The sequence below is a fragment of the Austrofundulus limnaeus genome, unplaced genomic scaffold (assembly GCF_001266775.1).
Source record: "Austrofundulus limnaeus strain Quisiro unplaced genomic scaffold, Austrofundulus_limnaeus-1.0 Scaffold73, whole genome shotgun sequence".
Lineage (NCBI taxonomy): Eukaryota > Metazoa > Chordata > Actinopteri > Cyprinodontiformes > Rivulidae > Austrofundulus > Austrofundulus limnaeus.
This window is the reverse complement of record NW_013952475.1, coordinates 988,609-994,488: the sequence shown is the minus strand read 5'-3', so window position 1 is coordinate 994,488 and position 5,880 is coordinate 988,609.

The following is a 5,880-nucleotide window of genomic DNA, read 5'->3' as shown; positions in this document are numbered from 1 at the left end:
AAGATTCTAATACTACCATTTGTTAGTTAACCAACAATCAGCAGGCAATAAAGATAATTAGRAAAGGAACAAACCTGATAAGAGTTGACTACAGCACAGTCCAAGCTACAGGATTTGAGGACTTAAATTTGAGGATTTCAGGATGGCATCAATCCAAAAAGCAAGGGAAGAGACAAAAGTTTTTTTCTAAAACTCTCAAATCAATAAAAAATATCTGATTTTGGATCTTCAAAAGAACAATGTGAGAAGTTGAAAAAGAAATGCCATCAATGAGGAACTCCATTATTCAGTCATTTATTATGAAATATGCAACATAGACACATTTTCTTTACAACAATGTCTGGTATTTGTGCCTCTTTTCCACTAGCGCCTCTACAGCATGGTTCCACTTGATTCTCCAAGGTTCCAAGGTTTTTCKTCTAGCAGGGATTCATGGAAATGGACCCTGTTTCAGAATTTACTTTGCTGTGGTTCCAAATGTACCATGCTGGCCTGRAAATGCAATGTCAGAAGACTGTCAGTCACTKAYTGATCRGGGGTGGAGTCRCTGGTTGCATCACAAAAGCTACTCCGGCAACAACCCAATGCTATAACAATGCTACCATGTCCTCAGTTGTTGTGTTATGTATCTTTTCGAGGTCTTCTTCCACTTTGTTTAAKGGTGGCTGGAAAATACCTTAACGTAGCATAAACGCCACCAGCTGGTAAAGGAGGGTGACATCAATTTTTGGACTCTGGGACTGCCCAACTTTATGAAGAACCCACCCAGTACCCTCCRTTACTGAAGTGTAATGRAAAACCACCTRAACTGTGCTGAACAGAGGTCATCCAAGTAGGCGCTAGTGGAAAACAGTCATTGGTTAACTCATACAAAATGTCTTTGAACAGAACAAACCATGCACCCTTTCCCAGAATTATTATCATCATTTTAGTTAAACAAGACAGTGTCATGGCCTTTTACCAGACCTCATCATCTTATATCTCACTTATTGCAAAGATTTATGGAACTTGTCTGACATTGGAAAAAAATATGGCCACTGGTTAGTTAAGGTGTGATCACAAAATAATAACATGGCCACAAGATAATTATTGCAKTCATTTCAATCCAGAGACCRTTGATTGGACAAGTTCAAATTAATTTCATTTTAATTTAATACAGGAATGAATGACATATTTCAGTCACTTGCGGCTAGGTAAGGAGTAATTCTTAGCATTGTGTTGCAGCTATTAGACGCAGGTCACAACTGGAGTTGTCTTTGTCCAAAAAGCTTTATTTTATTTCATGAAGCTCAACACAAAACAGGCTCCTCTCTCACACCATGCCTGTGGTGAAGAAGGAATTGAAGTTATATTACATTCAGCAACACAGAAAAAAAATAAAAATAAACAAACATTTCCCACCAAACACCTAAAGGCGTTGATTGTCATCTCATAAATAGGCTACTATGAAAGATGAACCCTTTMGCTTAAACCTACACAAATATTATAACATTTGTACTATTAAGTGTGAGGTACCTTTGACTAGTTCAAGACAAAAACACATGACTTCATCAATGTCTGTATTGCTCAAAATTATCTCATGGCCATGAGTTACTGTATTTTATAATGTGTTATCAAAAAATTTTTTTTTTCAAATATCAGTTGATCATTTTATCAACTGAAATAGCTGGACAGGGACATTTTATTTTATTTTATTGCAAGACAATACCTAAAAAACTGATTCATACCTTGTGGTTGAATGCAAGTAATGGTGGGTCTAGACTAGTCCAGGTGAAGGATTAAGCCAGATAGTCATTTTTTTGTGGAGGTAGAAATTGTATGTTGCTTGTCAATATAATTATGTATGTATCATAATGTATGAACTAACAGTGATTATGATGAGACATTCTCGTGATTGYTTTGTGGGTACAAGCATTTTTAAGCTCAAACACTCATTAACCTTCGCTTTTTTACGCTCTGGACATAAGTTAACTGAATCCCATGCTTACCTTCACATAATTACATTRCTATACTTGCAGACATATAATTTTACCAGAAGGTAATTACTTGTGAAGCAGTTACAGCCTTTGCCGTGCATCATCAAAGTGCTTGTGTTGCTTTAAGATCATCCAAGAATCTTTTGTGTGCATTGTTTTGAAAAACCTTAATGATGTACTTTTTACAAGGTCTTTTAAGGGCAGACTTGCTCATCCAAGKGAGTGTCTAATTGTTCTTTGATGCGTCTTGCAACTATGAACAAGAAAACCTTCTGTAATCCTCTCACTGGTTTTGGTCCTTGTAAAACATTTGTAAAGAGCATTTGCTCATCACCATGTTGACCTTTTTTGTGTCAGGTTTGTTTTTAAGGACTGACCCAACTGACCATGAATAAACAGGTCTGACACAAGGAGTAAAAAAAGGTAAATGAGTTTATTTACAGTGAGGTCATCAGGAGATTCACTGCAAGGGGAAAAGGTTTGTTTAATGAGAGTTCTTCTGTGGAGTAAGTGGTTAACAAATATGGTTTTCTTTTCTCTTACTGGAGTGGAGGCTGAAATGGAGGGGGGACTGAAAAAGGTTTCTGGGATGGTAAGTATTGGTTTGGTTTTTCTCACAGGTTGCTTTGTGTTGGAGAGAGAGGCAAGATGGATACGGCAAAGTGGTTTCACAACTGGTTCCAGATGGTGAGTATACAACAGTGTTTTCCAAAGTTGGGGTCCCGAAACATCAAGATGGGGTCCTGAAAAAAAATTCGGAGTTAATTACTTTTTTGCCTTAGTTGTTACAAAGGAGTGAGGTTAGTGTATTTAAAATGGATAAATGTAGTATAAAAAATATCGTTACTGTCATGGCATGATTTACCAAGAATGCAGAAACACGTTGGAATAAATGCACAGAAAGTCTGCGTGTATGGTCATCAAATGATTTAATTCTGAGCAACAACAAAGCAGACGATCAATCAGGAAGTCTGTTGTGTTGTGACTGGCGTGTCAGCGTAGCGCAGCCAATGATATAACATCATGTGACATGCTTACAACCAATCACAGATCGCCAACTGTGAACCATCCAACCAATGGCAGGGCTGTCAGCCTAGTAGCTACTTTATCAAAATAAAGAAAGGTCATGCATTGCTGGAGTCTTGAAGTCTGGGCTGATAGAGTAAAACAGCCGAAACTGGTTATAATAAGATATGATTACTGGACAGTGTCAAGGTAGAACAGATATAAATAATTAATCCATAACAACAGTTAATATGCCCATGTTTAGTTGACCTGATACAAATGTTTATCATCCAAACATAGTTGGGGGCACAGGTCTCTGCTGCTGTTATTTTGTGGGTCAAAAGCTGAAAAGCTTTTGAACCACTGCACTTTGGTTCCCAAAGTTGGGCTTGGGACCCAATTATGGGTCTTGAAGCACCTTGGATAATCTCCAGAAATCAATTTAAAGGGTAATAAAATAATTACTGATGTAATATTTTCCCTGTAACTATTGCAAAAACACAATAAGTATTTATATTTGTGTACAAGCTGTTTGGATTGTCAAAAAGCCTGTGTTTTTAGGGTTATTAAGAAAGTTTGTGTACTCAGATCAGTAATATTTGGGATCACAAGTTTTTGTCATGGATATTCTGTGGGTCAGAAGATAAAAAGTTTGGGAACCACTGGTATACAGAACTCCAGCTGGGATGGAACTCAGAGGATTATTTTAGGAGACTCAAACAGGACTTCAACCTGAACACAGTTAAGTACAAAAAACTCCAATTATTCAATAGCTGTTTCTCAAGGGACTAACTACTGTCGTAAACAGTAGTGAAGTGACTGAATATTCTAGCATCAGGTGGATCTCAGCAGGCAGCTTAAGTAGCACCAGGATCTCATTAGTGGAACTCTGCACAGGTGAGTCCATCCACGTCTCCGCCCACCATGCTCAAAACTGCAACACATCAATTAAGGAGAGAACATCAGCCACGACCTCCATACTTTGGAGCCAAAAGTCATACTATACTAGATCCTTAAACGTTGATTGCACAATAGACTTTGTTGTTGTCAGTTGGCGTTTGAGCTTCAAAAAACAAATATTATAGGTACAATGCTTTCCAATCACAATAGAAAATCTTGTATTTAGGTCCTTTGTCCTATCTGTTGTCTTGAACAGCCACTAAAACCAGCATCTCATCTAGATACTCATTTGTTCAAAGAAAATAAGCTGACACGTCTGTCTTGGGCATACAATGGTCTTGTAGTATTCCACGCTTTGACATCACCTCAGAGCAGCTCAGCCAGTATAAAACATTCTGATTCAAATGTCAAATTTGAATATTTAGGTCAGTATTCGGTAAACAAGCTGCTTTACTGCTTCTGTAATTGTCAAAATGTTTTTTTTTGTATTGTTATTCAGCTGAGCTAGTTGTTACAACGGCCAGACTGATAGTCTATTTTTTGCTCATTGTTCAGATAAGAGGGAAGCATGATCATCTTGATTAGTCTCATATTTCTGTTATGAATCCTCATAAAGAAGGAAGCTGCTTCAGCGCCTGTTTGACAGAAAGTTGATTTAATCACCTGAGACTTTAGGTATGATCCTTTAAATAACACAAAATGTTCTAAACTGGACTTTGTTTTTCTATGCATTTTACTGTACATACACACCAACTCCTTCGGATGTTTACCTGTATCTTGACACTCAAAAATCTGGAATTTTCACAAAAAATCTGTATTACTCACATGGGAGACACTAGCTGTGTTTACACGCACAAAATTTTTTGATCGGATTGAAATGTATTCGAATTAAATAATCCGAATGCATCGTTTACATGGGTAGCATCTGATCATGACGAGAGTTTACACGCACCAGGCTTTTATTCAGAATGGAAGCACTGACATGCGCAGAGTTGTTAAATTTCCCTAAAAAAAACACAGAAGAAGAAGTTCTACTTCCGTGATGAACATAAGCAAACATCTTCTGACAGGTTTTAATAACGGTGCAGTCTCCACCGCGGAGATGTCACTGCACTCCCTGGTTGAGCTGCAGGTGATGCGCATAATTTTTTTTTTTTTTGGGCAAAGTAACGCAGGCTGTTTAACGTCCTTTATTGAATGAGAGAACGGGAGGAAAAGTTCTGTGCTGCTGGAAACTATAGTGGTGGATAAAAGTCAGAAGTCATGCACAGTTAGGGCAGTTTTCCACAATCAGAATAAAATGATCAGATTAAGTGTTTACACACTAGCTGTTCGGATTATCAATCGGCATAAACCACCCTTCTCATTTCGGTCACAAATTCATTCGAATCGTGCTGAATCGGATCAAAGTAATCTGGATGGGGTGTTCACAGGACACATTTTTATCCCGAATGACTATTTATTTGATTGCTTATGTCCTTGAAAACGTAGCTAATGTGGGTGGTGGGTGTGACAATTGGACTTTTGGCCACGGGAAAACACAGAGTGGAGATAACAACACCTGCTGCACAGAGGAGCAGGGAAAGAAGGACGGGGAGATTTGCTAAACTTATTTCTAGCAGCAGAGCAAGTAAGGAGATGATTACGCAATCATCTTTTTTTTTTCGTCATTTTTTTAAACATCCTACCAGCTCTGAGGTGTAAAATATATTTGAAGCTGAGTTTTTGAAAAAAAATCTGAGGTTTGAAAAAAAAACTTTGAGATTTCTCTATACCCCTGCATACCTGCAAAATGAAGAAAAATCTGTTTAATTTACATACAATCCGTACAACTTGACACATGATCGTATGCCAAGAATGTATAAATGCAAACAATGGGCCTCATGCAAGAACATGTTCGTATTCTTATCCTAAATTTCTCTTACTTTTGTTCGTACAAAGGGTTCGTAYGAACATGTCACGTCAGATTCAACAAACTCTTCTATCTTCAGGAAAAGTG